Genomic DNA, 11644 nt, shown 5'->3' with positions numbered 1-11644 from the left:
GTGTAATGGTTTAGCCCACTGGACTTGTCATCCAGAAGTCGCCGGTTCGATATCTCACCACAGCAGTTAAACGATGGACACATTTATTAAATCCCCCGGCCTCTGTCAACCCAGCGGCCTCAATGGGTTCATCACAGCCAATCGGCAGGTCGCGCGCGTCTGGTGGTGTAAAGTGTGGCTACAGCTGTCTCTTTCAAGACGTCTGGCCAACGTGGCAGAAGATGCCACAATACCCTGTGGTTGAGATCCTTTTGCAAGCAGTGGCGAGATTAAGCACTTGCAGGGCTGCACTTTTACTTTGTAATAATACTATAATGCACTCAGGAAAGCCTCCACACAGCTCCTTTAGAATTACGGTATTGCACATATGTAAGGATAACGAAGTCCTCACAAATTATCATCTTCTGTCATGCTATTTCCCCTGCTGGATAAAGACCTTCACAAATATTCACCATCCCTCACAGCCCTGTGATACAACAACCGCCATTCGCCACTAAGTGGTGGTGACGTCGCCACTGCGCTTGTGCCAGGCTATGTGCACTTTAAGGCCACCTTAAAGTTTCGAACGCCCACTGGCAGGTCACAGAACAGACCCAGGTGCCATGGGTTGACGGACTGAGATGACTGGCCGATGCACCACCTGGTGCCCTCTACTGTGCAGCAACCCACCTACTACCTGCACCGGAGCCGATTTCATTGCTGCATCTTCAGGGTGAATGCACCCTCATTCTTGTTTCTCTCCCTTGGTCGCCACTCCGTTGTTAGGCTTGATGAGCGTCCTTTTTACCACGTCCTGACCAAGCCCCACTTGAAAATGTAAACTTCTCCGAACCCTACTTGCTATGCTGCCCCCCCCCCCCCCATACAGGGGCATCCCTTTTCACTACCATTGGGTACCTCGAGCAAGGTGGCGGCTCCATCTCTCCGTGATCCACCAACCCCATTTCCCAACTGTCCGTGCCATGGAACACACAAAGGTCATATCTGTTAAAAAATAAAAATTCAAATATAAATTGTGTTGCTCTTGAGACACGTTGGTGAAGAAAGGAAATGTTTGTTTTTAAGTGGATGTGAAACTCTTGGTCTTACGCAATCAGTCCCAGTGACCCAGCACCCCAGTAAAACATGCCAACGTTGGGCTAAACGTTGACCCAACGTTGGCATGTTTACTGGACACTGTGTCTTTCCAAATATACTAATTAGCATCCTTTCACGCGCCTGATGATTGCTAAACGTACAACAACCAGCGCACGATGTTTCATTTGAATTGCTCCCCTCTGTCGCATGGAACACAGACGTGCACACATACACCTCCGACAACAACAAACGTCGACCGAGTTATTTCGAAATGTTATCAATATGTTAAATTTGTTTTAAATAATAAAACGTCCCTTTTAAATATGTGAATTGGTCATGTCCCTAAATATTGAACCAATGAAGACACCACCATCATCATCATCATTGATATTTCCGTTCAGACTTTAGTCTATAATTATCGATGTTTTCAATAAGAAAAACAACCTATCGAATGCACACCTGTCAACCCCTTACCAGTGCTGCCTAACTTATTACAGACCAATTCAGACCTTGTTTGTCATCCCGTGCCCTTATAAATCTCAACGTTCATCCCACAACGTCCAATCACAACAGAAAAACACAACACAAATAGACCAAAAAAAACCTAAGTTTTTTTGCCCGTATTGAAACGGCTGTACGCCGTATGGACCTGAAAACTCAATTTCCCTATACAAGAATACGGGGTAAACCATATGGGTTGACAGGTATGCGAGTGTTCGCTATTGATTCACACGGTCAAGATCGCTGCTGCTGTTTGTCTTTCGATGTCCCATCCCCTACTCCAGGTTGATGAGGCGACACCACCGGGTTTTTCAGGTGAAATTTGGTGGCGGTGGCTCAATCATCACAATCACCGTCATCGTCACTATCGCCACCAACAACCCAGAAACGAATTTCTGCAGCAGTAGGCGCGTGCAGGCCGTCTACGCAGACTCCCAAGAAAAACCGGTCCGGTGGGAGACCGGGACGCGGACAGTGGCAGCAGCAGCAGCAGCGTCATCGCCATTATCATCATCAACACACGCAGGCGTTGCTTAATGCGTGTGTCTAATTGCCGGTCATGAAGTGTCAATGTACTTAACAATGGCCCTGCACTAATACAGACAAGGGGTGCCTCTCCACAATCAGTTGAGCAATCGGAATCAGCGAGGGGTGGGGGGTGTAGTAGGGGTGAGGTTGGATGTGTGTATGTGTAAAGGGGAGTGTCTGAAAGTGGTGGCTATGATGCCCAAGAGACGCGCAGTCACTTGATTAACCTAGAGGCAATTCATTTACCAATCTTGACTTACAACAGCAGCAGCGTATGTCGTTGTCGCGGTGTTTACACAAAGACGTGATAATATTACGTAACGAGTGTGGGACCATTTACGTATTTAAGCGGGTGGATGGAGTGCCCCATTCATTGTCTTTTGAAGTCATCCCGATGGAGGTATGATACAGTTGTTACCGAGCGCTGTTGGGACTTTTGCTGAAACACAATTTACATTTCGATTCATGCCCATAATAATGAATAAACCATGCCGTCACCATAATGATATGCAAATAGTTCTCCCGGTTATTTGATGGGGGTAATGATATGGGTTTTTACGTATGGACTCTCAATTTGTGTACCATACAGTAGAATTGTCTTATGTTCGTATACTTCACCATGTTTTACATTTCTTGATAATATTTTGTTTATTAAAGTACCATATTGCCACACGTTTTTCGTATTATATATGTTTTATTTAATTGCTGTGACCATGATAATGGTTGTTATACAATGTTATCACCATCATAGGTATACACATTGATGGTATATTATCATACATTAATATAGCGCCTTTAACCAAGACGCTGCCTAGTGAACTAACGTATGGTACAAGAGGGTTTGGCGAGATGAAACTGAATGAGTGGATGGGATTTGTGTGTGTGTGTGTGTAAAATGTGGTGGTGACGAAGCGTGGAAGAAACGAAGGTGGGCGAATGACTTGATGGGTGACCACGGGGAGATGGGGACCGGGAAGGAGTTTGTGCGAGGTGGAGAGTAACAAGGGGAAAAGGAAGAGCGGGCAATCGAGAATAAGTGGGTTTTAAGAGCGGAGCGGCGGAGGGTCGTGAGAGGGGGTGATTGATTGTTTAACGTGCAAGGGAGGTGTGTTCCAGCGAAGAGAGGTGAGACCCTGTGCGCACGGCAGGAGGAGGAGGAGGAACCTAAAGAGAGGGCAAAGATTTAGAACGCAGAGCGCAGGGCAGGAACGTAAAGTGAGATGAGATAAGAGCGGCAGGGAGTAGCCATGCCGTGGAGAGATGTATTGTAAAATAAGATCCGTATTACCACTCGTAATGTACGTGTAATCATCATCACTTTTATCAGTTAGCTATGTAAGAACGCATGGATAAACAACTGCAATGTATATTTAACATTGTCTTTTTTACTATCTGATTTTTTTTAAGGTGTCCTTATTATAACCTCGCATTTTATTCCTGCAACTTTAAATGAAACGACAATTGTCATCTTGTTATATAAATGTCTTTATTACAGTTCACCACTGGCATCATGAACTCCCCACTCCTAAAACAGCATGTGCCACCGTCGGCAAAGTAATACTAATGATATGATATCTGTATTCATTACAGGCTTACAAAGCTACTATCATTATTGCACTACACTTATCATTAAAGTCGTGTTTAAATGTATTCAATATAAGCACATATCATCAATATCACTCGTACAAGTGTTATTCACCGTTTCATCTTTTGTTCTGTAATTATACTTTACAACCTCGCATTGTTACCGCCATCGTTATTAAAGTTAAAGTTTCATCGATACAGTATTACTATCTTGATTGGAAGCTTTCGTGACTGCAGGAATCCATATTCTTTGGTTCTTTCGGTAAAGTCACGTAGGTATAAAATAAATCTCGACGTTTCGGGCGCAACACAAGCATCCGTCATCAGGTGGGAAAGCATGGTCTGCTGCTGAGGCAGACTGTTTAAACACGTTCCTTCGGAGTGGGCAGGTAGGAACTTGGTTGGACAGCGCTTTCGTGCACGACAGACAGACAGACAAATAATCCCTGGTGGGCAGTGTGGAACCTGTGCCTAACTGTATAAGTGTAGTGTGTAGGTTAAACGTTGAGTTTTATAAGGGCACCACGGGGTGACCAGCCCCTCCCCTCCCCTCCCCATATGCACGACAGACAAATAAAACATGGTGAGCATTGTGGAACCTGTTGTTCCTACCTGTAAAAGGTTTTATGCAATGCCATCCTTATTAAAGTTAACGTTTAATCATCGATACAGTATTACTATGTTAATACCACGTATCTCATTGTCAAGCTCACAAAGTAATATTCTTATTTACTACTGATGTACATCACACCGGACGTGTTCATAAACATCATCATAACGTTATGAAATGCATGCCTTGCAAAATAACCACATATATTTCCTGCTACTCTTGTTACGATACAATGCCAGTCTTACCATAGAGTAATTATCATTACTGTCCGTATAATTTGTAAATTTCGCAGTGCTACAAAAATTTAACGATGATCAAAACTGGTGGTGTTGTCATTATCACGTTTTAAAATAAAATAAAAATCCTCTCTAGCACGACGCAACTACTGCCACGCTCATTATAATACGTTACAAGTTTCACCATCCATAAGAAGTTTTTGGGTTAAATCGCGTAAATATATAAATGTGTCGTTAAAACCCGCCACCACCCTACACGGCCAACTAGTAAGGTTTGTCACGTAAACAGAACGTGGCCAATTCGTCACTAGTACAGGACACCGGTTTGTTGGGGAGCCATGCCACAAAATTTACAAACGGAGTACGACGTTTCGCCAGTTATTGCAACTAGCTTCATCAGGCGACGGCCCGATTTGTGCAGAAGTCTGCGTAGATGTGTTGACCACCCTTCTGCGCTCTTGCGAAAGCCTACGTGTTAAAGTGTCACCATATTTATCATCAGTATTTTAATAATCTCAAGCGCAGTCCAAACATTAATATACTTTAATTCAAACTGCAGGTATCAACGGCAATAAAACTCAACACATTGATCAACAACACTGCCCCAAAAAGTAAAAATGTGCAATAGGTGATGTTTCGGGCCGTGGCCTTTTCCCAGGAAAATTACAGGTATTGTCATTATCACCGTTTATCATCTTGACTGACGGTATAATGGCATTTTATTATAACGTGACATCACCAACCAAATACTACACATACATGCAATTAAAGTCTAAATGCATTCCCCTCTTTTTTAAAGAGCATGAAAACGATACATTACTACTGTTGTAAGTTGACATAGTCATCATGATCGTTATATAATAATAACAATATTAAATTTTTGTTATCGCAATTTTAAATCTGAGCATCTCCATGAAGTCTGTGTGCAAGCGAGCAAACAAAAGCGACACGTTCGGATGACGATATAAAAAAAACACAAACACGATTTGAGCAGATTTAGGGATCCATGCAACAAACGCCCACAAGTGGCATCTGCGGCACCGAAAGCCACACAGATGGGGGTGGCGTATCGTGTTAAATGATCGATGCGAGAACGTCGCTCCCGAAATACCGCGTTAATGTGGTGACATTACACGATAAATGTATCACTCTCGCATGAAACAATGAGGGTGTTTCACCTAAGTAAAAAAAAGGTAATTATTATTTTCATTAATAACTGTGTGGCCTGCGTCTGTGTACTTCTCCATTTAAAAGGTGTGCAGTGACCTGGGCGATCTGAGCCAGGTAGAAAAAAAGCCCCCCCTAGTCTCTGGTTCTTTCGGTAAAGTCCCGTAGGAATAAAATAAATGAAATCGCGACGAATTCTAGATTTGAAGCTTTCGTGACTGCAAGGATTCATATTCTTACAGCCACGACAGCTGTATCAAGTACTTGATACAGCTGTCGTGGCTGTGACGGTTCCACCTGAAGACGGAAGCTTGTGTTGCCTCCGAAACGTCGTGATTTTTATTTTATTTTACTTTTATTAATTTTAATGTTTCACCTACGTGACTTTACCGAAAAAACCTAAGAATATGAAATCGCGACGTTTCGGGCGCAACACAAGCGTTCGTCATCAGGAGGGACAACCACGGCAAAAAACAATTGCTGAAGTGGGCAAAAAAGATGGTTTCTTGCTGTGGTTGTCCCACCTGATGACGGACGCTTGTGTTGCGCCCGAAACGTCGTGATTTAATTTATTTTATTCCTACGTGAGTATGGATCCCTGCAGGCACGAAAACTTCAAATCTAGATTTAAGTCCCCCTAGATTGTTCCACTAGGTGGAGCATAAATGTGATCAAAGATCGGTTTAAGACGTAGGCGTTCGCGACCAATATTTTTCACAATAGGTGCTTCTGGGTTGAATCGTCTAAACATAAATGCGTCGTTAAACCCGCCACCACCTGCCACCGACAAATTGATAAGGTTTGCCACGGAAACAAAACGTGCCAAATTCGTTACTAGTTCAACACACCGGTTGTGAGTTGGAGAGTAACCTCACAGCATTTACAATTCGAGGACAACGTATCTCCGGTAATTGATATACTGGTAGATGATGCTGGTTGCAATTAAAACCGAAAAACCTCTATGCAATCAAAGATGTTGGACGCCCATGCAAAACTGAACATTAGAAAGACCCACTCGCTTTTTCCCCCCTCCTTACCTATTTCCTGTTCTCCTTGAGGATTTAAATCCAACTTTGTGGCGGTCAACTGCAATCCGGTGACGACTGAATCGTGGGTGGGAAATGCTTGCAATTGGAACAATGGGGCCTTTTGGTGCTTAAACTGCAGCCAACGTCGCGTGCGGAGGTCGATTTTTGGATTAAAGGTGGGGTAGGAGGAATTATCAGCAGGTGTGGGAAATAAGAAGAGGAAGATTTCGCTCTAATTCATGACAAGTTGACGTTTAAATTGGTATATGATCATTGGGTGCCACTTTTTTTTTTTATTACAAAATGCCATTTTATAAGAAAACTAATTTGTATTTTCCGTGCCTTTTTATCGGTCGTGTTCCTTTGTGACGTCCAATTTTATTTCTTCAGTAAGACCAATACACCCATTTCATGAAGATTGCTACAATTTGTACGGTTGTCACTATTGCAACTTAATGCTTGGATACATTTCACATGTCTTCACACGTTCAGTTGACAAATATATCGCTGCTCTTCCACTTTACAGTTATGCAAGGGCACTTCTGGCCACGAGAGCTTTCTGCCATCTAGTGGCAACATCTGTAAATAGATCTTTATTGCAAACGATTTACCCAGGATCAAGCTCCGATTTTTTCCCCCAAATTGTACTGACATGTGCTTGCAGAATGTTTATTTTATGCATTGAAATGCCATCATTATAAGAATGTATTACGATAACAGCAAACTCCCTTTATGTGCCCACCTGTCACACATTACCTATGACGCATGCTCTTGAATTAATCCATTGACCTTCCGATTATCCGCACTTCAATTATTGTTATCCAACGTTGACCTGACTTGTATTGACCCAGAATTGACCTTGGAGATGCTGTGTAAATTTGTAATTTCTCCTTTTTCATCCGCACTCAAATGTGTCAAAGAGCAGCGACCTGGTGGAAAAATTCATCATATCCGTGCATATCGAGAATTGACTCTACATAGAACTATGTATACCTCTTATCCAGATTTCCTTACGGATTATAATGCACAGCCCTTTGTCGTTCCATTATTATTGGATGAAGCCCTCCCCCCCCAACAGTGCCGCTCAATAAGAGTTGTTGATCCATATTTCACCATGCTGGTCTGTGCAGGTTGGTGAAGGGGGTGAGGTGTGGGAGGTTGTGGGGGGATGTTAGCCGTGGCCAGGAATCGCTCTCGGGGAAACCAGGTTTGTAGCAGAATGCACAAACCACTCTCACCCACCACTGTGCCACCCCTCAACGTGAATAGTACAGTATCATAAATTCGCCACAACTTACGGATTTGTCCCCCCCCCCCACCTCTTCTGTGCAAATTTATACCCTTTAAAAAAAAAGTGAAGACGAGGGTCTAGAGATTGAATCTGAAATGTAATAATGTGTAGGAGATGTACATGAATATCATCGCCATCATAATGACCTCACGCTTTCCTTATCCTTATGATACTCACCACCACAACTCGTGTTGCACATGTATTAAATGTACCCCCCCCCCTCCTTAGGAATCGCAGTACAATACATTTTATATTAACACTGCTACTGGTTTGCTTTGTGTCATCGGATGTCCGTACACGATGGCATCTTGAGTTGCAGCTTCATTTAGATGGGATGAGAATACAAGTTTTAAATTTCAAGTGCATTCATCCAATGGGAGGTGGGGGGGGAATAAACTTAAATATTACCGCTACCAGTCCATCTCTCTCAAATTTAGCATTCTCATGAAGAACGTAATCAACCAGGTAGGGCGTTGACTGGTATGTTATCCGACTCTCTGTTGTATTGCATTACATTTCTAAGTATACTAGATTTGTGTTTCTATTTCATTTATACCTGATGATGATTGCTTGTGTTGCAATCGAAACGTCGTATGCTAGTATTTAATTTATTATTTTCTCTTTATACGTGACTTTACCGAAATAAACAAAGAGTAATTCCTGCAGTCACGAAAGCTTCAAATTAAGTATGTCCATTACTATTTTACTTGCATTAAAACACAAAATGATATTTGCAGTAATCTTGTTAATCCACTGCTGGATGATCTCCCCATGCCGTCCCAGTCCATCTGAGTTATTTGACCATACTTTACCGATCATGCTGGTTGGTGCTACCTGGTGAATTTGGGACCCATTTTTAAAATACAGCATTGTTAGAATTACTCCGTAATTACAATAAAATGTAATTCTAAAAATCCTACTTTCAATCTAACACGCACGCACACCTTCTTTCCAGCTTCACGCAGGCTCTAAAGACCAAGTTCCCCCGTGTAGCCTTAACAGACTGTTGGGGAAAGTGCTGTTCATGAGCACTTAATGAAGGCCGACACGGCACACGAGGAGGTGGGTGGCCAGCACCACACCCAAGCCGCATTTGTCTTCCGAGGTGGCAATGTTTACACATTTAACCAGATACTCGTTTGAAGCCGAGTAGACCTAGGGGGAGGCCCAGGACCGGTTCAGATCTTTGTCGACGGTGTTGGCCGTGAGCGGCTGTCGGCGCAGTGCGCTAAACATTGTGCCACCCTCTCTCACACACACACACCATCATAATGGCACCGATGCTGTTGCATATGCATTCAATATTTGTCCCCTCTCGTTAAATATATTAATCTCGCAATACGCCAGTGCGATTTGACTGTCAGCACAATCGGTCATCGTCACCATCGTGTTACGCACGCTCCTAATTCAAACATCGTTCGCTCGCGCGCACACACCCACAGGGCAACTGATGCTGTTACACACGTATCACCTGTATACACTCGTTGAACATACTTTGCTATTGTATTATCGTAATCGGCCATGTTCTTTCCACTTCTAGGTGATCGCCCAGCATCATAACCCCCCCCGCCCCCCCCCCCCCAGGGTACTTCGTTAACAACTCGAATCTCACTCCTCCACAAAGGTGGTACCTGTCATTCCATCACCAGACTTGTCCTTCTGTTATTATCTCCCCAGCACACTCATTTGTATTGTTATACCATCTCTAATTTGCATGTGTTCTCTAATTCACGTGTCCCCGCCTCCTCCGTCTCGCTTGTCAGTTTAAATTCCACAAATATCCCCATGCTTTTCAGCTTTTGTATGTTGGACTTCTTTTGCACCGTACGTAGCCAACCGTGCTTATCGCAGGTGCCAGATCCATTTCTTTCCGATTCGTATATCACACCAGGTAATATGCACTGATTGAAAACTTTCTACCAAATTTTTTTTTTAGATCCTTACCTGCCATTCAATAATTATTAGCTAAGATATGCATCCTGTTTTTCCAGGTGTCTTTCCAACAATTGACTTTGTTTTGAACTTTTTGTATTACTTTTAATTTGCTCGTACCATATTTACATTTTGCCTTACTTTGCAGCCTTCTTTGCTTCCAAACATTCCCTGCAGTTAATTTTTTGTTTGCAACCTAGTAATGAGAAATTTAGATGGTTAATACGTTGAGCATTTGATATTCATGCCTTGTTTTTCCTCCTCCAAACCTAGTCTTTAGAAAACATCTTCTTACGTCACAGTGGTGAGTGTATTCCAAAAATGTTAACATACAAACCATTGCCAAATAGTGTCACAATTCTTTATTTCAACAACTCCGCACATGCTACCATTCATTCCCTCAATTCATGCATTTGTGCATTCATTCATGCATCCATCCATTCGTGCATTTATTCATTACGTTCATCCATTAATGCATAACTTTATCCATTCGTGTTTTTTTTTTACTGATACACATGGAGAGGCGGATACTGCAAGCACAGATACACATGGAGATTGGGGCACGGAAACGTGCAAGCACTCGCTTCTCTTCAAAGATCAACTCTCCACGGAAATGCGACTCTACTGATCCACGAAAGTCGTGGGTTAGCGGATTCTGGCCCTAAAGGCGTCCTCATATCTGCAGGTAATGAACTGGCCCCTTTCCCAGCATGCCACTATGCGTCATTAGTCCCTAATTATCCACGTTGGTTTGTGGATAAGCCGAGTTGCGTGGAAAATTCATCCTCTTATCTGCGGTCATCCATGATTGTTTTCATATTTTACTCTGCGGCTAAGAGGAGTAAAATCCATACCTGTCTACTCATATGGCATACAACTGTTTCAATACGGGCAAAAAAAAATGTGTTTGTGTTTCTCCCTTGTGATGGGACTTTTTAGAATGAGCGTTGAGATTTATAAGGGCACGGGGTGACCAATAAGGTCTGAATTGGTCTGTAATAAGCTAGGGCACTGATAAGGGGTGGACTGGTATAAAAATCGCGGATGACCCCATTTATCGCTGCAGATAAGAGTTATGTACAGTGGTTTTGATTGACACTTTTCCAGTAAATTTACTGGAATCTAAGCATCATACCAAACTCAACACCTCTCACACCACTCTTACTGCGACACGACTATTACATGTTCCTCTTAAAATCCATCTTGTGTAACTCTCGTATCACCGTTCTTACTTTTCCAGTTCTGTGATTTTTATAAATATCACAATACATGCACATTCCTATTTGCGACATCCACTACGATGCCACTTTGTGCTGCCACACATTGTAAATGAACCTTACTTTTTAATGTTAAACCCATCGTGTCACATGCGCATTCCCAATCCCAACAACTTTGTGCCATAGTGGTGAGATGTTAACTTCCTCGCCTGGTATTCAGAAGGTTGTAGGTTTGATCCCGACCCTGACGCCTGTATATTTGGAGTTTTCATGTTTCTCTCCCCGTGGTTGCGTGGATTTTTCTCCCGGTTTTTCCCTCCGTATAAAAACATGCGTTCGGCTATTTGGCTGCTCTGCATTTCCACACGATAAGCCACTTCTGTTGAGCTATCATTTGTGGCCAGGTAGCTTCTGAAAAAGAGCTAATATACCTCGGGTGGGCCTTACCTGGTGAAATAAAAGTTCTTAGTTAA

The sequence above is a fragment of the Lampetra planeri genome, chromosome 11 (assembly GCF_965212315.1).
Source record: "Lampetra planeri chromosome 11, kcLamPlan1.2.h2, whole genome shotgun sequence".
Classification (NCBI taxonomy): Eukaryota; Metazoa; Chordata; class Hyperoartia; order Petromyzontiformes; family Petromyzontidae; genus Lampetra; species Lampetra planeri.
This window is presented reverse-complemented; position numbering follows the sequence as displayed.